The 23896-nt window shown below is 39.3% G+C and overlaps 1 protein-coding gene across 1 annotated transcript in view; it reads left to right on the top strand.

Moving 5' to 3' along the window:
- The window catches only part of RWDD3 (RWD domain containing 3), a 40393-nt gene extending 23262 nt beyond the window's left edge, over positions 1–17131 (top strand). The window contains exon 5 of the transcript XR_002441111.1: positions 15951–17131. The gene's annotated coding sequence lies outside the window, so the exon portion shown is untranslated. The remainder of the gene's footprint in view (positions 1–15950) is intronic.

The following is a 23896-nucleotide window of genomic DNA, read 5'->3' as shown; positions in this document are numbered from 1 at the left end:
TACTCTAATTTATACTGTAATGAAAGAATCGTCTGACTATTACAAGAAGCAGATAGAAATTGCATGCTGTGATTTTCTGATCTGAGTGGAGTCCAAGCAATCAACTTCCACACAAAGAGCAAGAATTTCAGAAATGAAGCAGTACTTCCCCCTTATAAGGAAAAGAAGGGGGTGGTCCAGTTACCCTGGTTTGTGTTTCTAGCATGTATATCTTCTGTAAACCTTTCTCATACGCACAAATCCAGACATTTAAATGCAGATAGAGCCTGACAGGTTTTGTGTTGTCTGAACACCAAGTTTTGGTCTAGAAATATTGCAGATCTGAAATAGTTTCTTTTTTTTTTTTTCCTTCCTCCCTTGGATTGTTTTTTTTTTTTTTCCTGTACTTTGTTTCTTGGTGCCTTGTACATTAAGTCAGGTTGATTCAGAGACATGAAATGACAGCTTCTTTTTCAGAGCATGATGCTAGATACCAATAGGATTGCCCTTCTCTAGTAAACAGGTTGCCAGCCTGTGAAGGATCACGTGGTACGATAGTCATGTCAGCTGGACATACGGCTTTAAACTGCAGGTTAATCACTAGGGAGCCTCATGTCAGTTCTCCACTTTTCTGCTGTGGATTCTGTTTTTATTTTTATAGTTTACTGAATTTTGTATTTATTTTCATGGGATGCTGGATGAAACTTGAGTTGAAAGTTCTTAAGAAGGGATAGAGGAGAAAGCAGACAACGTACTTATTTTACTTCATAAAGAAAATGAGAGTCTTGAAGTCAAGTTTCCTTTCATATTATGAATTTCCAATGTTCCAGTGAATGAGCATATGAAGTGACTGGAATATGGCTAATTTGCACATTGTACTACTCTGTTTAGATGATAGCTGGTAGAAGGGCTGAAAAGCTGTATGTTTAAATATTGAGAAACAAGAGTAACATGAGAATCAGCAACCTTAAAACAGAATACAAAAGGCTGCTGCTGCTGGGCCTCATGCTGATTCTGTATATTATAAGGAAAACACAATAATAATAATAATAATAAAGGATAAGCAACTGAACTGTGGATTCCAGCTTCACATTTTAGTTCTACCTAACTCTTGGTAACTTTACAATGAAAGATTCAGAAATTGCAGCCAATTACCATAATATGTGGTGGTTTGGTGGGAGCATGTTCTACATCAGACAGTTAAAAGGTTTTATTGCTATTAGGAGCTTGTTAATGCCCTTGATAATGTCTCTAGTTGCTTTGTAATGTCTCTTGTTGAAGTATAGAATTCTTTTATCTTCTTATTACATTATGCAGAAACTTGAATTGAAACGATATTTGCAGGAACATTTAAAGTAGTGCATCAATCAGTTTCAAAGAAGAGAAAAATGTTCTCAGAATAGCTTACAAAAGGATAACTGTCAGTTTTATTTTGGAGGAACAAAGAAACCAACGTAAAAAGCACTTTATTGTAAAAGCACAGTGTGCAATTCAATAAATATTCCATATAAATATAAAGGAAAAGAAAGTTCATAATTATCTGATGACTTGAAGGTAATTTAAGTAATACTTTCAGAATATAGCAAGCAGTGAAGCACCTTCTTGCCTGTGTATTTCTTCTCCCATATCAAGCCCTCAGTAGGAGATAACTTAAATCATCTCTTTAATGATATGAATCGATAAGGTATGGTTATAATTTAACATTAGCTTCCAGGACTGTAAAACTCACAAACCATCTCACTGCATTAGAAAAACAGAGGCAGCACCATCCCTCACTCTTTTTTTTTCTCTTTTCTTTTTTTTTTTCCCTTTTCCCAAACATGATTTCTTGTTAGTTGTGTTCCCTCTAGCCTTTCTTACCTGCTTTAGCACAATTACTTGAGTATTTATATATCTGGATTCTAAACCTTCTATATGACTTGGGTATAAAAGATTTTCACATGTTGTTATTATCCAGGAAAACAGTTGCAATTAGGATGCTCCCTGAACCAGTAGTATCTTGCTAGACCACACAAAATATGGCATGTTTCAGATCCTGTCTCGTAGCTTGTAAGGCAGAAGCAGCTCTCCTCTTTCTTTATTTTCTGTAAGAAAAAAAGCAAATAAAAGAAAATAAAAAGAGAAAATGTTGAAGGTGACATATACAGAATCGGAAATAAAAAACACAGCAAACACTTTCCGGAGAAATTTGACTGTTTTGTCCTCTGGACCTACAGTTTTTTCAGAATCCAGTGTGCATCACTGGAGTTCAACAGAGCAGGTGTCTAGTGTAATAATGCAATGCTGATTTCTGGAGGGTTTAGTAAGACAAATAAGTAATTGACTGTAAATACACTGATTAATTTTTTTAGTAACTGAATTTTATACATGTATGATTTGTAACTTCTATTATTATTATTATGAAAGGGTGCGTAGCTTAGACATACATTATTAAGCTATTTTTCATTGCTAAACCTTTGACACCTTCTTCATGCCCCATTCTCAGCTTCAAACTACGGACATTTGTAAACATGCAGGTGTTCTTAAAAATTACATGTTATTAACAAAACACAGATTTTAAGCATAGTGGCTCAAGTGCGACCTGATCCATCAGTTGTATGTTCATGGTTTGTTTAAGCTGGAATTGCATTTCCGCAATATGTTTTTCTGCAAGGGGCATCCTTCTGAGCTGGTTTCCATGTCTGTGGGTGCGCCATGGGGCTGGAGGCAGCAGTGCCAAGCTCGCCGCAGACCATCCTGCCTCCTTCTCTTTCCCTGAGCCCATGTCTCCTTCCCGGCCCTCCTTGGCTGACACAGTGCCCTGAAAAGAGCTTGTCTGGCAAACACCTCCAGCGACTTCTGGGAAGGAGCCTTCATGAGTAATTGGCAGCGAGCAAGTTGGCGTGCCTACTGTCAGTGTACTCTGCCTGGGAAGGAAAGGTTGTTGCCATGGCAACCACAGTTGCTGTGGCCCATACTTTGTGGGTGAGGCTTGGGTGTCGCATGCAGGCCCCTATGCTGTGCCACACGCTGTGCTCAGCAGCTGTGCCTGCCCGCTGTGCTGCTGGAAGTGTTGAACCCCCAGGTGAAGCCTCGTTGGTGTCATTTAGACGAGAGACCTGTGGCTGGTAAGGAGTTATACAACATATACAGTAACATTGTTACTGGCTGAACTGGAATTCCTCTTGTGATACGTGGGGCTTCAAACAACTCGGAAAATAAGAGAGGAGGAGGGAATTTGGTGAACTGATCTGTAGAAGGAAACAGCATGGCTCAGGTGCCAATCCTGAGGAGCCATAAAGAACCTCAACACTGAGGGCTGTTTCCTGTTTTATTGGGCTATAACAACAAATATGCTATGTGTGTGGGAGCAGCAGCTGTGGCACCCAACTAAGAAAAAGTGAGACAGGAGTCTCCTGCCCAGCATATTGACTGTTAAACAAAATGGAGGGGGGGCTTAGGAAGGGAAAGGGACAAACTGAGGAGCCTGGTCCTGCTTGTGCCAGCTGCTGACAGTTCTCCTGCAGGTGTGACTCAGCCTCAGCTACAAAACCTCCAGCACAGGTGCTGAGCATTGCACCACCGTGACAGAACTGGGCTCTCTAAATTGCAGCCGAGAAGTGATGTCTTAGCAGAGAATTGAGTGGGAAGTGACAGATCTTGCTGTAAAGAAAGTGAAGAGCATATAAGAGTTAAAATAGATTTTTCTCTGAAATGCCCATGTAACTTCAATAGCTCCACAGGAGTTTTAGGATTACAAATGACAGCAAAATTTGTGCCATTCTGCATAATTGTATTTCCTACAAAGAAAGTTTCCTACATCTTTCAGCAAGGATGGTACTTTCCTTAGAAGGAAAATAATTTCCAAATGACATCTTTTTGTGCCAAGGATTAAAAAGGTCTAACAAGGAGTTCTAAAAAATAATGAAGCATTTACATTGAATCCCTTAGTTTTACAGGTAGAATAATGGCATGAAAATAAGAGAAAATTTTAATTGGTGGAGGGAAGGTGAAACATCTTGGTTCTCAACTTGTCACTACATTCATCCCCTCTCGTAGCTCCCACCATTTTCACTGGCAATGTACAGAGCTATAGTCATCTTTACTGGGGTTCATTTCCATTAAAACCAATCCAGCTTTTATCTCTGCTAATGTATGATTTCAGCCTTGCTTAAGGTGGGTCTATGACAGCTGAGAATAAATCCAGAATGTCTTGGCTTGGTGTTGGTTCAATCTCTGGTAGTTTTATTAGTTTAAATTTAGTCACAGTCAACACACTCATGAAATGCTGTCTCTTTTTGCCCCGTTGCAGCCCAGACTCAGTGATCACTCATTTGTCGTAGCTGGCAAGCACGGGCCCTCTGTGTTAAGCTTACAGTTCTGCCTGCCATCTATGGACATTTCTAATTACTTTGGAGGCGCTCCATTTTGTGGTGCATGCATAATTAGTTAGTTATTTACATTTTATTTTAGCATCTTTCCTAGCTGGTACACTAATGAAATCCCGTCGTGACATCAGACCTTTCCTGTTGAAGTGGGTCTTCCCTTTGGGGATCAACTACCCTTTTAAATTAATGAGCCACTTTACAGAAACTGCTTCATGATCTTGTGAACAGTGTCTGCAAAGAAATTTATAAATTGCCTGACTCTTTTCCTAGGGTCCGATCCAAAATCTGTTGAAATTAAAGGAAAAATACAAGTTTGTATTGCACGCTTTGGGTCATCTCTTATATGGGTTTTTGATTTTGCATATTTACAATGACTCAGTAAGGAAAGAGGGCCCTTAAACCTTCACCCTCATGATCAGAAGTCCAAGTAGGAAGGAAGGGATGGACACAGGAAAGCTGATTCACTCTGGAGACCCAAGGTATAGGACAGACTGTAGGTATGAATTAGTAACATCCTAGCAATACCAAGCTTGTTTGTTATTTGAAGACTGAGGAAAATATAGGAAATAAATTGTGCAGATTAATCTCCCATAGACCTGACCTGAGCTTCTTTTAGCCATTATTTTGGTAAAGACTGGAAAATGATGAACCCTAACTTTTTTATTACAGACTATGTGATACCATTAGTAAAACTTTAAGCAACATCTCTCTCTGCTCACATCCAGCACATCCTCACATACTGGATTTCTTAAATGTAATTGAACCACAAAAAAAAAAAAAAAAAAAAAAAAAAAAAAAAAAAAAAAAAAAAAAAAAAAAAGAGAGAGAGAAGGTGTTGCTTAGCAACGGCCTCATTCAAATGATCTGAAATTGGTATACTTGCTGGAATTTGGGAGACATCTCAGGGAGCTCTCCAGGTACACAGGCTAAGAAGGGAAAGGAACGAGTATCCAAAATGGAGAAGATGGAGAAGTAAAAGTCTTCTGTGGTCAGTTTAAATGGGTGTACTTGATACAACTTCGTTAGAAATTCTTCTGTAGATGTGTATGTTAAGTGCATTTGGGCTTCCTTTCAGTAAAGGAAGAATGATTTTGTAGCAGGTAAATGTGGATAGTTTCTTTGTAATATTTGTAAACGTGTTTATTTCCCTTCAGTATTCGATATGCTTCTCTCACATTTGCTTGATGAACACACCTGTCCTGACCACAATGTTTCCCTTGCTGGTGTGGAGGGAGCTGCAGGGTGATGAATTTGCAGCACCATCTTTTTCCTTGCCAAACTCCCCTTTCTGACTCCAACTCAGTGCAAAAGAAGAGCAAAACCTCAAAACCTGGAGATGTGTTTCCCTGGGTGAAATAGTATGTGGAAAGGAGTAGAGGAGAAGAGGGTTTGGCAGTGGTTTCTCTGAAATAAAATCGGGAGCGTGTCATTTTCTTCTTTTCCTAGGAGAAGCCAGCCTTGTGCTGGAGACCTGTGAAAACATTCTTGCTGCTGGGTAGGCACCCACAAGGCACAGCAGGGGACTATCTCATGGGGCTCCAGTCCTAGATGTCTTTGTTTTCCATGCAATGCCATCACTGCTTTGTGCACTGCCAGTTTGATCATCTCCCTTTTTGGTCTGCTTTGTAGCTGTTGTTTTGTGACTGGGATATTTTCTTTTTCCCTTTCTTTTTTGCATTTTGATGTTCCCTCTCTGTCCTTCCACAGTCCATGAGGAAGGAGAGAGAAGTGATTCTGTAGTTCCTCTCTATGTACTCTTGATTTGCCATTCAGTAGTCAGGAAAGGATTTCCAGTTTTCAGTGACTTTAGGTCAGGTAGGATGAGAAGAACATTTGGGATGGCACTCCTGGGTTCAGGATTTAAAGAGAGGCATCCATGAGGGTATGTTATCCTGGTGTCACAGGCTAATCTTCTGTTTTCCCCAGTATTACAGGGACTTCTTTAATACCCCAGTAAATAGTATTTGCAAGCCTGCTTGTTCTCTTGCCTGGAGTTCAGTGGCTCGATTTCTGTGTGCAGCGAGAGCCAGAGCACGTTGCCTCTTTGTGGCAGCATAGCCTTAAGTATAGACACTTACAAGGTACAAGGGAGAAACTGCAGGAATCTGAAACATTGTCTCTATTTTGAAATGGACCATTGCCTTATTCTTGCCAGTCTTGCTGATTTTTGGGAACATCTGCTTTTCCCGGCTAATGCACACAGCTCCAAGTAAGACAACAGGCTGGTGAAAAATGAGTAATTTTTTCCCTTGCATCTCACAAGGAAGGAGCTATGAGAGAGGAAAAGTGACCATAGCTTCCAGATGATTAAACTAGTTAAAATTCTGCACCTCACACTCTTTGTAGGGGGAGAATCGCATTCCTGTGTGGCTTAACTCGCCAATTCACTTGTAGAATCAATTATAAAATGCAAATATTTATGAATCACTGTATATGTTGTAATCTTATTTTCAAAACAAACATTGCTTTGTACTGAGGCTCTTAAATGTTGAGACTCAAGAGATTTTCTAACATTTATCCCATCTCAAGCAATAAATTACAGGGAGTAAATGCTGCTGTTCTGACAGAGGGGCTGCGCACTGACTACTGGAAAGCTGCCCCCATTCAACAAGCTTTTTAAAAATCACATTAGAGTTAAAATTGTATTATTATTTTTTTTTTGTTATTTAGTTGTTACATAGTCATATGTCATAACTAAGTAGATGGCAATATTCAAGTTGAATTTGGCTTGTAAGCCCTGGTCTGCACATGTCCTTGTGCCTTGCAAGGCAGGAGCCTTCCTGCAGGTCACTGCTTGTGCTGCTTTTCCCCTGCAGCTGAGTGTGGATGGTGAGGAGGGAGAGAAGCATGGCAGTTTGCTGAGAGAGCTCAAGACAGAAACAGCTGAGGAGGTATGGAGGATGGGAAGAAGATGGAGGGATAATGGAGGTTTAGTTGTCCATGATGAGTGCCCAGCACAGGAACATGCCCTGCTAGGAGTGGGTATGAAATGCGATGCATCCCAGCTGCTTTCAGAAAAGGATGAATGTGTCATCAGGAGCAACGTGAAGTGTACAGGGAAGATCCCCTGCAGGCATGATGCAGTAGCTGGCTTTCCCCCATGTCCTGTTCAGTGAGTCCTTGACTGGGGACATGCTGGCAAGCTGTGCATTGCCCTGCAGAGACTTGGGCTGTGCCAGTGCCTCATCAATTACATGCAGCAATGGAGTAGCTCCAGAAGAGGGACTGGGAGAACTCACTGCATGTTACCCCAGAGATGGTGACTGGGATCTGTGTTTTCAGCCAAAGGCCAAAGCCCAGCTAGGTGGTTCTGAGCAGAGGAGTGTCCTCATTTTTGGTTGCATTGGAAAAGCTTATGAGGAAAATCAGCTGGACTGATTTTGAGAGCAAACGTCTTGCGATCTGCTCTGTTGGGAACTGACAGGAGATAAAGCTGCTGCCATAAGATTATACGATTAATATCACTTTGCAAGATGGATTCTGGTGCCTTACATTGATTATGTTTCTCCCTATAAGGGAAAATAGTGAACTTTTTAAAAAGGGCAGCCTGGCTGCAAGAAGTGGCTCTGTTTCTGCAGCAGCTGGTAACGTGGCTGTATACAAATACTGATGGCTTGTTTGAAGCCCAAGTATTTCAGGAGTTGGGTTAGTTACAAAGATTAAGACCAGGCCTGATAGACAGCTACAACGTCCTTTATCAAACTACAGCACAATAATAAGGGAGAGTAAATCAAAGTGCATGGAAGAACTGGAATCTTTCATTGTGGGAAATACATTACGCATTAATCATCAACTTCTGTTTGCTGGATAGATGTAAACATGACAGGGGTGGTTATTTCCTTCCAAATTATGTGATTTTATAAAGATAATTCATCTCTGTGCAGAAAGCCACTGAAGTAGGTGCTGGCCTCTTGTGCAGGGCACTCACAGTATGCAGCTCTGATCTGAAGACTCTTTTGCACTTATTAATTTGTCTGGTTTTATAATTAAACTCATCACATGGAGTTTGAATAAATCACGGTATAAAGGTATTATTAGAAAGTAGTTATATAATATGCATGTGCCTCCAATATTAATCTGCTATATATGTCTGTATATTAGGTCTACAGCTGCATGACACAGTGTGTTTATTAAGACCTAGCATTTGTATATTCTGGTAATGGCAGATCTCTCCTCAACTGTTTGTGAGCCTGGGGGTATGCAACATCCATTTGTCATTGTACTCTGATGAAATACTGATAAAAGTGAAAATGCTGCTAAGAAATGTGGACCTGCAGTAATGTGAAAAGCTACAATTTTAGGGGCTTGTATGCTTCCGTATCTCATGAACTGACTTATTTCTTTGCTTATTTTCAAAGAGCTACTCTATAAAATAGCAAAGAACTTGTAGTCTCTGTTTGCACAGTAATGTAGAGAGAACCCAAAAAGCAAAATTGCTGAAATATTCTGTATTAAATAGAGAAGAAAATAATCTGAGGAAAAAATATTTGGATAATTTGTCTGCTCTGCTTGTACCCTGCACTTTGTGATGTTCTTAACAAATGCTGTTTACTTAATTATAAAATGATAGGAATGAAAGAGAGGGAAGTCTGGTGATATAGCTGTAGATGTCTTAGATTGCATTCCTGAATGTACTCACTTTTCATACACAGGGAGCACTTGGAGAGGGAGTAACAGGGAGAGAAAACTTCTCACTTACTTCAGAAGCCCAGAAAACCCCATGGTGCTGGCTGGGTAGAGGATAGCTGAGCAATGATTGTTTAAATCAGTACACAAATCTTGTGTGACTAAAAGTCTTCTGTCACACGCTGCCTGCTGTTGCAGAATGTTCTGCGCATCTGCATGCATGGAGCTTTGCGGGTCACTGACCCTGACGATGCCGCGTGCCCTCATCTCACGCTGCTGCCCATCACTCGGCAGCACTGCACCTCACGTTGGCTAGCGCTCTGTCTGGAGGAGCTGTGGCAGACTGTCTGGCTTCTTAGGCTGATTTTGGTGCTCTTGTATATTTCCCCAAGCAGTCAGACTGCTTAAGGAATAAATAAAAGTTTGAATTACAAAACCCAGCCGTTATCAGTAAAGATGACAAGGGGCAATAAATTGTTGAAAGTTAGAGAAGTCAGAGCTTTTCAAACCTTTCCATTTGTCCTCCTCCTTTTTTTTTTTGTTTCTTTCTTTCTTTCTTTTTTTTTTTCTTTTTTTTCCTGGGGATAGCAATAAATGATTTTTTTTTTTTTTGGAAAAAAATGATAAAAATCGACTTGATGAAGGAATATTTTTATGGAATGATTGGGAAGTAGACCACAAATATATTATTTAAATGAAATATATTTCTAACAATTTAGCTTTTGGAAAAAGTCTAAACACCTCAAAGCTGCCACTGTTTCAAGCAGTGTTGTAGTGAGTTGGTAAACAGAAGAAAGCAACCATCCTTTCCACATTGCCGTGGTCAGTGTATTTCCTGGAATGTGGAAAATTCAACAGGCAGAAATTTGGTTATGAATTATTGGAGGGAATAATCTGCATGCAAAATGGAACTAGTACATGCTTTCTGGAACATGATGATATTTCTGCTCACTGAGGAGTTGAAGTATTATCAGATATTGTAGTTTCCCTTTCCTTTTCACAGATCTGATGACTTCACAGGTCAGGCTACAAATAGACTCAAAAATGGTCAGTTATGTAATACTGAAAATAGAACAATTGCTATGACATAGTCCAAAATCTTCCTCAACAGCCATGTGGTATCTTTTTTTTTTTTTTTACTTCTCTTAAGCCAAACTACTGTATGATGAGAGCTGGGTTTGTGTTTCATCATTTTCTCTCACAGGAGCAGGGAAGCACAATGTGTTTTATTTTATGTTATTAGCTGGGCTATCGCTGGGCTGCTTTGTGATTGCAGGTCTTTTCCTCTTGCTTCATCATTTTCTATCATAGTGGAAAAAGCACAGTGGTGATGAAGGAAGCAACCAGCCATTGGGATGGGATGTAAAGGCAGTAAATTACCATTGGGCAAGAGGATCTGTAAAGATCTCTTGCTCCCTCTTTGCAAATATCTCTATTATCCTGCCTCCTTGGAGGTGATATGAGAAGGGAGTAAAATTTTAAATAGAACTGTTGGCTCTTTCAGCACTTCACTGCACATATATGCAAGTGTTCGAATAATTCAATCTCCATGTCAATACTCAGAGCCATATATAACCCCTTCTTGCAAGCTTTTACGCACCTGTTCAGGAATACTGGAGTGGGCTGAGCCTGCTGCAAGGGATGAAGATTTCCAGGAGTTACTGTGGTGGTCCAAATGTGACAAAGGGATGGCATGAAGTAGGTTTAGTTTGAAAATGTGTTTTCCTGACAAAAAATTCTAGAAGGTCTTAAAAACAGTGGTATAATAATGAATAAAATGAGCAGATTCACCTGCTTTGTATGAATGAGATGTGAGTACATTACATAGCCTGGAACAGGAGATGGTAAATTCCTCCTATCAATATTTGCTCTTCATTACTCCATAGTCTGCATATTTTCTAATGACTACTGGGTTTGTATTCTGCATTCAAAATCAGAAGAGCAAAAATAGAGATTGTCCAAGCCTTCATAAGGCTGTTGATTTATGACAACTGCCTAAGATTGCTTAAGTTCAGGATAGCATTTAAGCAAGTACTTACTTTGAACTGGTTTGTAATTATTTTCTTTAACAAAGATGTTTTACTGGAATTGTCAAAGGCAGTGCAGAACAACTGTGCTGTGACTTGTTCTTCATATTTTTTCTAATTTCAAACACTTTGTGGCTAAAACTTTTCTAAGTTTCACGGTTAAAACAACAAATGTGTATCTTTCCAGGAGTTTGGCTGCCTGAGTATATCACTGTTATAAAAGCTAATTTTTGACACAATCTTGCAGAAGGGGAATAATAAACTCAAAATATCGTGTTGCTGTTGCAGTGAGTAGATAATAGTCCTTGGCCTGTGCTGTTATTTTTCCAGAGGTGGGCACAGTGAGGTGGGGTGGAAGAGAAATCCTAACTAATAGCAGAGAAATACAAAAATTCTGGACCAAAGGAACACGTATTTAAAAAATAATATTTCCTAATGGAGTTCATAAAACAATTGGTTCTGAACTGATGAAGGGTAAAATTGAGCCTTAATACTTATTTTTCTTGGGAGTAATTGTCACATTATCTGTGAACTAGAAAGAAGTATTAGTAACAACATAGTTTTGTGAAACCCCTCACTGGGATAAAACACCAGCTGTTTGCATAAGAGTATGATTATATTGCACATATCTGGATGTATTGTCCTGTAGCACCATCAGGAAGAGATGATGTACTGTTGCTTTTTGGCAGCCTTTGGAGACAAAATGCAGGATGGAAAGGCATATAAGGAGGAAAGGTTCAGCATAGACCTCAGTGACATGCTATTGACTGAAGGCAAGAGAATGGGGGGTCAGTCCCTCTGACAGGACTTCAAGAAAATAGTACTCAAGGCCAATCCACAAAGTAGTATTCTTGTGCAGCTGTAATGTAACAATTAAAAGATAAGCTATTTGAAGATTGAGCAGCCAAGAAAAATCAAAATGAGAAAGAAAGAAGTGGTCCAGAACAGCAAAACGCGATGAGCCATGATACAAAAATGTTCATTGTTTCTTTGTCATCTTGAAAATGCCAATTCTGAAACATGAGCAAGTTTTAAATGAACACCAAGAGCAAGAACTGTCAATCTAAAAACATATTATTAGAACTTTTTGCCGGCAGCACAAAATACAGCGTTGTGTAAGCTTTTAAAGAAAATAGCACTGCACTGGATCATAAGCTAAACTAATATTGTACTGTATCCTCTGGTGCTAACCTCTTTTGTGCTTGACTTTTGAAACTCTTGCAAGTAGATTCTTAAGTTAAGATTTTGTACTCTGAATTGCTGAAATGGCTGTCCCATACAAACAAAATAATTTTAATTTGTTCCTAGTTTTTCCATTAATACCCTAAAGAATTCCGGAGGAAACTTTCATTATTATATCCATGCCTCTCTGTTCTCAGCAGACTTGTCTTGCAGAGAACTGGTTGTTACAGCCAACCCCCACACTAATCCCTCTGTGTGTATAGATGGGCAGCCTTTAGATAGATTTTTGTTTTTTTGAGTTTATACCTTATTCCTGCACTGGCTAGAACATCTTCTAGGAGAATTTATGGATTTTCTCCTAATTAAACCAGTCCATAAACTGTTTATCTCTGCATATCCTAGTCGTCATAAACATCTGAGCAGTAACATTGTTCTAAGATGACATACTGTGTTGGATTTCCCTGCCTTCTTCTAAATGAACAACTCTATTTTCACATATTACGGAAATTATTTAAGAGGTTGGCACTGGACTGAAGAAAAAAAGTAGAACACTGATACTTTAGGAATGCTGAAAAGCCAGACTGTTTTGGACCTTATGGTGGAAGCATGTTCATAGAATCATAGAATCATAGAATCATAGAATGGCTCGGGCTGAAAAGGACCTCAAAGATCATCGAGTCTCAACCCCCCTGCCAAGTGCAGGGTCGCCAACCACTAGACCAGGCTGCCCAGAGCCACGTCCAGTCTGGCCTTGAATGCCTCCAGGGACGGGGCATCCACAACCTCCCTGGGCAACCTGTTCCAGTGCGTCACCACCCTCTGTGTGAAAAACTTCCTCCTAATATCTAACCTAAATCTCCCCTGTCTCAGCTTAAAACCATTCCCCCTTGTCCTATCACTATCCACCCTCACAAACAATCGATCCCCCTCCTGTTTATACGCTCCCTTCAAGTATTGGAAGACCACAATGAGGTCTCCCCGGAGCCTTCTCTTCTCCAAACTGAACAAGCCCAGTTCCCTCAACCTTTCCTCATAGGAGAGGTGCTCCAGCCCTCTGATCATCTTGGTCGCCCTCCTCTGCACTCGTTCCAAGAGCTGCATGTCCTTCTTGTGCTGGGGGCCCCAGGCCTGGACACAGTACTCCAGATGGGGCCTCACGAGAGCCGAGTAGAGGGGGACCACCACCTCCCTCTCCCTGCTGACCACTCCTCTTTTAATGCAGCCCAGAACATAGTTGGCCCTCCGGGCTGCCAGCGCACACTGCTGGCTCATGTCCATGTTCTCATCTGTAAGTAGAACATAACATGTACAAAGGGTGGAGTGGTATCCAACAGATTTGCAACAAGAGATCTATTATTAGGGTGCCAGAAGGGCGAAGAAAAAATAATATATCTGAAAAAATGTCTGAGCATGCCTTAAAAAATTAATCACTGACACCTAAGAGATATAAGCCCCATTCAAGTAGGGCTTTCTTCTGAAAAGCAGGTGTTGTCTTCACAGCCTTCTGACAGATGACCAGAATGTAATGACCAATCTATGCTACTTTATACAATGCTCAGCCCCTAAAATTTTACTTATTCATTTATTTACTTAATAAATGATGCAAAATCTACCATTTACCCACCAGTAACTATTCTATAACTATTCTGTGACTTGGAAGAGGGATGCTCTCTGTGCTTGTCACCACTGGCACAACTTCCTTGTGACCGTGTTTTTAAGTGCCAGAATTTGAGTCTTAATTCTGTAGACACCATTTCAGTCACTTTTGTGCTTTTCTTACTGTCCTTCGTGAGTTCTTTTGTGCTAGCTGTTAAACACTTCATACATGTGGTTACAGCTTGCCGGACTTTGATGCTTAGGCTCTCTCTATTTTTCGTTGTTTATGGTAAGTAGGAAATGCATTCCTAGATTAAAAAAGAGAGAAGAAGAGAGAGGCTGGGTCACTGACGAGCAGGGGCTGTAGGTGTGACGGTACCTCCATAAATGCTCATGCTTGTCTGTGAATGCAGCACTTTTGAGGAAGCAAACAAAATTCATGCAGATGTATCTCTCCTTAATATTTTAAAAGTTGTGTTATAAGCACAGCTCACAACTGTAATGGTCTTAGAAAAGGCAAACAGGCACAGAAGACTAACGGAGATACAAAATACCCGCACAGCTGTAAGTCTAGTTTTTCTGACTGGCACTACCAGGTATTGTAACATCTGAGAGCTAATCTTTTTGTGTAGCTAGCTGATAGAAATATGCGTCGCCATGAGCTATTCAGACTCAATTGAAAAACAAACAAACGAACAAAAAGCTCCCTTTTCTGTTAAAATCATTCTTTAAAGTACAACTTTAAGAATTATGTGTAGCCCGGAGCCAGTCTCGCTCCTTGCTCAGGCTCAGAGAGCACTGGCTGGGGCAGTGAGCTTGGCACAGAAATGGAAAATGATGTTGTGAATGTTTGGAGTGCCTGCTTCCAGCAGAATGAGAACATACTTCTGACAGGGTTTTGCTACCTCCATAAATGCTTGTTCTTATTCTGAGGGTGAGAATTAAGAAAGAGGTGGTATCCTTCCCCCCCACCCCTGCACAAAAGGTGACAAGGCTTTTTGAAGAAGCAGAGGCTTTAGGTGTGACAGTACAGTCAGTTATGCTACTGATTTGATGAAAGTTAATTCTTCATCTCAAAGCCTGAAGGTTGTATACAAGGGCACTGGAATATATTGAATAGCTTGGATGGATGTGGGGTTTAAGGAGTTTGAGGTGCTTTGTGACACATGTCATTTCTGGAAAAATGAGCCATCCAGAGAAACAGTTTGTCTGCCCTGATGTGCCAAGGAACTTTATGTATTGGCAGCAGTGATAGAGTGAGAGTGCAGCAAAAGCTAAGCATTGCAAAAGACTAGAATTTCATGAGGGGCATGAGCAAAAGACAGTCAACACATTCAGCAGAAATACATACAACAGAAAGTGCTAATTTAGGGAGCCTAAGAGGCTGGGGAGGGTATGGTAACACAGGTGTACCTATACCCAAATTGGGAATGGTTAATATCCACTCAATTATTTAAAAGGCCAAAAGGAAGCTAGAGAAGCTGATTCTTCTGTGCTTTTTTTTTCTTTTTTTTTCTTTTTCCAACCAGTAGTTTGCTTTCAAAAGCCTCTTTGATTATATTGTAAGGGTAGGATCTTCAAAAGTCCTTAGGAATTATGCAACTTTGTTCCTATTTCAATTAATTATTAACTTCATTTTGATTTCTAGTTGACTTTTATTGAGAATCCTACCCTATCTACATTTGAGGAAGTGGAGATGGGAAAAAGTAAAGCAAAAAAAGAAATACTGCATACAGTAACACTGGATGAATTGATGTGTGATGAGCGGTGTATTTGTGGAAAAAAATACAGGAATCAGAGGAACAGTGAAACCCTGTGTGGTGTTAATGTGTGAACCACTTGCTGGGTATCAGCTTTCTCGTCTGTAGCATTTTTTTAAGCAGTCAGCCTGGGCAGCTCAGACTGGAGGCACTGCAGAGTTCAGCAGGAGAATATTGACACCACACACAGCTTCTGATCTCCCAGAAACCTGTCATCACAGATCATGAAGAGAGGCCTTCTGTACACATCTCACCTTGCCTCCCAGCTTCACAAACATTTAACAAGAATGTTTTTCAGAAATTGAGCTTCTTATTGTAATCTGTGTATCGTGGTCCTCTAGAAAGATTTGAATGTCAGGTTTATCCTTCAGATGGTCTTTCAAAATGAAACTTTTCGGTTTTGTTTTCTGCAGGTTTGGGAACCATTTCCACACGATGGAGACTTGGGCTGCCTCCTCCTTATGGCTGAAATCTCTCCCATCTCCTCAGCACTTTAATCATTTAAGGACGACGTGAATTTTGCTAGCCTCATATTGTGTGTAGCTGAGGAATAGATGAACTCCATTCTGTGGAGACTGCTCTTTTTGGGGATTGCTGCTGATATTTGCAAGTGGTGTCTGAAGAGGTGAGGGGTTCTTGTGAGGGTGGTAGATTTATTCCTTGAATGACAAGCAAAGCACGTCACCTAGGAGAACAGATTTTTTTCTCAAGTAATGGATTCCTATAGAAGTTGACAAGGTGAGAACTGAAGTCAGAGCGCCTGCAGGGTCTGCATGAAGTGCGGGATGCAGGATGGAGGTGGTAGCAAGGAATTTGATTTTTGCAATTGCTTTTTTTATTTTTGAGGGAAGAGTATGCATTCACTGAAGCAAAGAGAACGCAGGAAGAAAATAATACTGCAGGGGTTAAAGTAAAGCATAAAGCATAAGAAAAGTGTAAATGAAAATAAACAAACTCCTAGCATCTGAGAAGCTTCAAGTTGTAACTATTTTTCAGCACATTTTCATAGACCATTTCCTAGCAATGAGTCATTGTGAGCTATCTAGTCTTTTCATTTCCACATGGGCTGACTGAATGCAGCAGTTATCATGATCATTGTTTTTGATGCTTTTAGTTGGGCTCCCTTCCTTTGTGACTCTGATTCTGTAGGATTTTGCAACTGACTTAAACAATAGGAAGTTTGATCTCTGAATTGTTCCCTGTTGAGCAAAGTCTTCTATCTTTGAATCTTGCTTCAACATACAACTGATTAAAAAAAAAAAAAGGATGCTAGCATCTCTCCTGCTATGATGCATATGAAATAGAATTGGACACCACAAAAGGGTGCATATGTCCCCTTCTGTAATGGTAGTGTAGGGCTGGAAGGATGTGGGAAATCTGGGCCACAGCAGATGACAACCTGGTATTAGAGGTTAAATTTCTAAATGTTTATTATCCGTTCCCTACTGCACTATAAAAATTTTACCTCCACTCAGGAAGCAAAATATGCATACAAAGTTGGAATTTCAAAGTTGATATTCTCAAATTTAATGTTTTTGGCATTTTTTTCTTAATATAGGAGTCAATATTCCTTTTATTAAATACACACAGTGGCTATGCTTCTTTTTTTTTTTGAAGAACAACACATTACTTTTCTGAATATAGAGGTAATCAAAATTCAGTCAAGTGGGATGACTCTGTGAGTTCTGACATCAAAGGGCAATACGTTTGATTGATATCAGTCAGATGGCAATATTGTTTGAAGAAATGTAGTCAGAAGACTGGCAATTTAAAGGCTGTAAAAAGTTACTGGAGATGCGAGTGCAGTGTTCCATACTGATTTCCCATGTACAAGACTGTGTATTAGAGAATTGGCAGTAACATGGCAATCTTGTCTCTCAGACACACACATCGTCTGAAAGGACAGAGGAAGAAAATCAAGCTCCTACTTTTCAGACAAGATAGTAAGTGGGGCATTAAAGATACACTAGTAAATAATTCTTTCATTGTTGTGTTCCCTGCAGAATGAGTCTACGGTTTACATTTTGCTTGAAATGTATAGAGCACATAATATTACTGAACATTAATAAGCAACAAACAACTTTTTCTTCTTTGTCATAGGATAATTTGTAGAACTGTATTGATTCAACTGTCTGCATAGAGAGAAGAACAACTCTGTTATGTCTTTCTAACAAATATCAAACATTAGCTATATAGATACAGTTGGTTTTTCTCTATTTCCCTGTCTTGTTTTTTGTCTTTGTTCCTTAACATAAGTAATGGAACAATGTCCTTTTACTGTAAATGGTTCCTTTGCTGAATATGTCACACAGTCATTACTCCCTGCAGGGTTAAAAACAATGCAAAAAGCTACCTATGGGATTAGAACACTACCAGCAAAGCCAAGTGAAAAGAAATCATTACAATTACTAGAAAACATTTTCCACTGCTGGTGAAATGTACCAAAATTGCAGCAAAATGATTATCAAAAATAAGTTTGTTGTGCAATAAAACATTATAATACAAACTTGTCTGAATAGCTATAGAATACTGTACAAATTTAATGTTGAGGAAAAAAGACTATATGGTATCAAATAAAGGCTAGATACCATTTGATGTATAGATGTGAAACTGGTCTTAAACATAACTCAAAATATACTGGACTGGGAGGCAGAAGGAAGGTACTGCTGAAGACATTCAAGGCAGTTGTTAAAATAAAGTATAATACCATTGTTACTGGTAGGGAAATGCCTAGAAATTCTGGTTTACAACTTGGACCTCACTATGCCAGGGATTGCTCAAATATGAAGTGAAAGGTGGCCTCATTCAAAAAAATATATATTTTAAAGATGGATGTAGCTGAGCCAGCAGAGGTTCAATGTGGTCTCGGCATGGGTGGTTTCTTTCTTTTTTCTTTTTGAAGGAAGTAAATCAAAGCAGTTTTAAGGAAAGGTAGCTAGAGATATTTATGGGCTGCTGCCACTTGAGCATGAGGAACAGTTAGAACGAAAGCAGTATATCTTCAGAAATGTAACACATGGAAGATGGGGAGTCTTAAAAATACCTCAATTTCATATTTTAACTTATCAGTTTTTTAATCTTTTTTTTTTTTTTTGGTATCATGAAAAGTGAGATTGGGCTCAGTGTTAAAAGGATGCTAATTTACAGAATCACCAAATCACAGACCCACCGAAACTGGAAGGAATGGCCAGAGACCCTCCAGCCCAACCCCCTGCCCGGCTCTGGGCCAGCTGCAGCAGGTTGCTCTGGACTGTGGCCAGTGGGGTGCTGAATGTCTCTGTGGGAAAATTTGGGAGTTCTATTCCCATTGCCATATTCTTCCTTGCCAAGGAAGGGAAAGGAGAGGAAGGTAGTTCAGTGGCAAGCTGCAAAACAATCCTCTATCTTAGTTGCTTTACCCTTTATTTTCTCTATTTCCTCTCCTAGGATCCACAGAAGGGGGCTGGCATTTTGAACATCAACATCTGTCATTATAGCACTTCCAGAAGCTCAAACCTAAAATGCTTTGCATTTGGACAGGAGAGGATAGTCTCTAGGTGCAGAGATGAATACTGTTGACCTGCTATTCATCTCTGGTTTACTCCGAATACAAAAGGATCAGAATAACTCCCTGTAGCCCCCGGCTCTCAGGCCAGGTGCTTATCCAACACCAATGGACAATTTAGGCCTTTATGCTTCAAGTGCATGTCACTTTGCATAAAATGCTTATTGCAACAAAGCTGTCAGTAGAACAGAAATAACAATCTCACACAATGAAAAACTTCTGAGGCTGTTTAAGGATCATAGACCATGTTGTTGCTGTTTAAGAAAAGATAATATTTCTCGTAGGCAAGTTACCATTCATGACTCTTGAATGTTGAGCTGTGCAAACTTGTGCCACTCCTGTAATTTAGGGATATTTTCACAAGTTAATGGAGACACTAGCTTGGATTTTCAGTTGGGCAAAATGACTGGCATCACTGTGAAAAGAGACTTAGCATGTGAAAACCAGAAATACACGAAGACTGTAGCACTGTACACCTGATTAGTGGTCTGTCTTTCCAATTAAGTGCTAGTAAGCTTGTTAACCTAGAGTTTTTGTTGTCTGTCTCTTCCTTTTCTTTCATTTAAAAAAAAAAAAGTTTGGAAACTCATTTGGATATCTCAACACAGTTTTGTTGCCAGCAAGCTGGGGGATGTAGGCTGACATGCATCCTGTTTCTAATAGCACACACACTGTTTCTTTATTTAGAGCCTCTTTACCAGTATCAATTAAACCCCAGTTAAATTTGACACATCTTAACCTTGCGTTGGATCCAATTCATTGCTACAGCAGAACCCATATGGCACTGAGACAGTTGCAGGCATCAATTCATTGCTTATGTAGAGTTACTGGCTAAGTGCCAAGCGGTAATCACTGCTTTTTGTTAATAGACATGTTTGCTTTTGCAGTCTTTTCTATACACAGTGCTCTAGATTAATTAGAACAAAATCTGTCATCCATCTAAGAAACAACCAGAACTCTTTTTTTTTTTTAACCCCCCCCCCCCCTCCAGATTTAAAGATAAATGAGTACTAGCAACCAAAGGTGGGGGAAGAATTAATTTACTTATTCTAGAATAACCCATTTTGTGTACTAAACACACATGTATCAGTTATTTTACTTAAAAAAAAAAAAAGAGGGAGAAAATTACTGGTAATCTAAAACAAACACACAACTTGAGGCAGTAATTGCAGAAAGACTAATAGTGATTTTTAAGCTGACATTTTAGTAAAAGCAAGACAACTTCTGTTAAAAAGTCATCATTATGTGTGTTTTTCTGCAATTAAACGGTACTTTTTTTCCTAAAGAGTCATTCAAATTATGGAAGTGCATGTGGAGGTGGATTTGTAGAATTATGTAAATATCTTTGAGATTTGGGACATTGAGGACTCCTTTTACTGGTCCCTGCTTACAGCTTGACACAACATCAGCTCTAGTAGGCAGGTAAGGAAAATAATAATAATATATATATAGATTTCTTGCATTAATGGCATTGCATTTTAGAGAAATTTTAACTTGTGATTACATCATTTATCTTCTGATGCCCACTTTGATGCCTGAATAATTAACACAGTTAGGGGAACTTGTGGCTATGGAAATTTTCTGGTTAGATCATTAGCATTTTAAGATCACATTACATTATATTCAGACCTGTTGTTACGAGGCATACATACTTAATAATGTACACATGTCTAGGGTGCACTCAAGAATATTGCTCAGCAGTGAAATAGTGGAACAGTTTTAAGCTGCTGCGCTACATGTTAGCTACATCATAAAATTTTTCACTAGAGATTTGTATCCTGGTGTCTACCGTTATAAAAATAGTATAAAAGACCATTTTGTGCATGATATTTAGTCTGTTGTGTACATTTAAATGTATCCATAAATACATATCTTTGTGATGTTCTCCTCAGCTTAACTGCTCTTGCTTGCATGCATTTACAGAAAACAATTGTAGTAACCTGATTTAGAGGTGAAGTTTTCTGGTTCCCAGTTCTTCTACTCATGAATATGTCACATAGGTCTGGATTAAAAATCCACTGGGGCTTTCCCTTAGATTCATTAGTATTTGGATGGCATCCACTGTCCTGATTATTAGTATTGCTCCTGAAAAGACATCAGACTACTGCTAGTCACACTACTGCTTGTTTGGCTATTACTTGTCAACACTTTGCAATGACCCAGTGTTAGAAGGAAGAGACTTAAAAATATTCACCGTTCAAGAACTGCTGATAATCTGCAGTTTTCACTCGAAGTAGCCACGGTATTTATAAGCTTTGAACTCTTTGTTTACTTGTACTTTATACATTATCAGAGGATCCTGTTGTCACCCTTACCTCTTCCTCAGTGTTCATGATTTATCCTCTGTTCATGCTACACAAGAAAGTGTCTGTGCATATATACATATGAGGGCTGCTCTGAAAGTAATGCCTCCTATTTTATGATGTTGGCCTGTGATGTTAGAGGCAGATGGTGGTGGTATGGCAGTAGAGGCTGAACTTTCCTACCAATATTCCATTACGTTTTGCTACCATATGACAGATGGCAGCAGAGGTGCAGTCTGACAAAATGGCATCTGACATGGAAGTGCAAATGAAGCAAAGGTGTCACTGAATTCCTCCAAGCAGAAAAAATTGCACCCATAGATGTTCATCACGACTTGCTGAATGTTTCTGGAAACCAACCAGTAGATGTGAGCACAGTGAGGAGGTGGACGGTGCATTTTACAGTGGTGACAGTGACAGTGGGTCAACTCCACCGCTGCAGATTTTTATGAGTGCTTCATACAGGCTCTTGTTCATTGCTGAAGAAAATGCACAAGTAATGGTGGTGACTATGTTGAGAAATAGTGTTTTGTAGCTGAGAACTTGCTTTATCTAATAGTGTTACTATGGTCCTGGTATTTGTTGTAGTTTCCATGGGAATAAATAGTGGTCATTATTTTTGGAGCTACATATATATATGTACATATATATTTGTTTACGCACACGACTATATAATTCCTCTTTTGGTGAAGGAATGGTAAAAATACCTACATTTTCCTGCGTTTTCTGGAAGTTATAATATCTCTCAAAACTTTTTCCTAATATTGAGCTAATGTTTTAGTATTCCAGTGCTGTTGGTCCATTGTTCGGAAGTACAGCTTTATCAGCAGAATGTGTGGCAGATGGTTTACATTTGCATTAGCCTTCTGGAAAAGGAATCAGCTCCCACCAACATAAGCTTCAGCTTTTCTTTTCAAAATTTACAACAAATTCGTCAGAATGGCATTTTTAGAGGAAAAAAAACCAACAATCCTACTATCTTTGTATTCACTTTTTGAAGAGGAAAAATGAGTCCTGTTCTAATGCCCTCATCTGCACATATATCTTCTATCCCCTCCCCCAGTGTTTGTTAAAATGATTTAAGTATTTCATTATGCAAAATGACTTTTATAAAAAGACCTTCCTTTTTGCCCCACAGTCATTCTTAATTTCGTTTGTCACTTGTTATAGACTGGAGTTATGTGAAGCTAGGATATATTATTTGTTCTAGTCTGTATTGGATAATTTATTACATTAAGAAACCAATAATTTTCAAATATAATCAGATTTAAGTTTTTAATAAGATTCATCCTCCCATTCACACTTGCTTAATTTAAGGATATTAAATCTGCTCAGGAATGAGCTGCCTCTCGAAGCCTCATGTGCCTATTAAAGGATTTTATTCCTGATGTGTTAATAGGATTTAATTATATTAGCCCTACAGTCCAGAGACACACCACGATTGTTAAAGTTGATGAACCAGACAAACACATGCTAAAAGAGTGATGACCAGCACCTTAAAAACAAAGAAACAAATAAACAAACAGCAACTACAACAAAAGCCAAGATGTTAATATTTTGATATCTCTGTTATGTCACTACGTACAAGCGTTATGCTAAAATTTTAAATCTTGAATGTTTAACACTGAAAATGCTTATTTTTCCTCAAAAAATCAAAGTTGATGTGAACACTAATAAGGCTTTTTAAAATCACTCTTTAGCTTTGTTTCTTATTTCTGACTCTCAGAGATTAATCTATCCAAAGTGATTTTTTTTCTCTTACGGCATCTTGCTGCACACAGATAAAACTGCTGCAAGCCTTTCTGAAAATCTGGTGTATTAAGCACTGTCTTGATTTCTTTGTTTCCTGTGGCTAATGAGGTTAATGGGGTAGTGGCAGAAAGAGCAAATGACGGCTTGGGAAATTTTACAGAGACAGAGAAAGGGAGAAGGAAAAGAAAAGAGAGGTGTAAACTCCTGTAGCCTGTAAATCTTGCCAAGTTCTCCCTCAGCAGCACTGGCACTGATCAGAAGTTCTGGCTCTTGTCAAGCTCACACGAATGCTAAATGCACAGAAGTCAACATTTCTGATGGCTGCAGACAACTCCGGGATGGGGGAAATGACAGGATTTGCATAGAATCATGGAGGAGGAGAAACAATTAGCAATATGCCATTCTGTTGGACATTTTGCTTCCAAAATTAGATTGACGCATTTTATGGCACGTTTCCACTGGTAATCACAGACACTCAACATATATTTCAAGAAGATTTAGGCCCGGAGTTTTTCTGTCACTTGCACAGAGCTAGACTTTAGGCCTCTCAAAACACAATGTAGGCTGCGTTTATTTGGAGAAGCTAAACATGTAAAGTAGGCTTTAATTTAAAAAACACTAACTTTCTGGCACTTTTCCTTGCTATGATAGCCTTGGAAATGTAAACTGCTATAAACTGTTTTTTGGATTAGGTGGGAAGTAGAAGCAGCACTCTGCCCTGCCCACCAAGAGCGTGGTGGGGATGCCCCTGCCCGGGCTA

The sequence above is a fragment of the Numida meleagris genome, chromosome 7, assembly GCF_002078875.1.
Source record: "Numida meleagris isolate 19003 breed g44 Domestic line chromosome 7, NumMel1.0, whole genome shotgun sequence".
Classification (NCBI taxonomy): domain Eukaryota; kingdom Metazoa; phylum Chordata; class Aves; order Galliformes; family Numididae; genus Numida; species Numida meleagris.
This window is presented reverse-complemented; position numbering and strand designations above follow the sequence as displayed.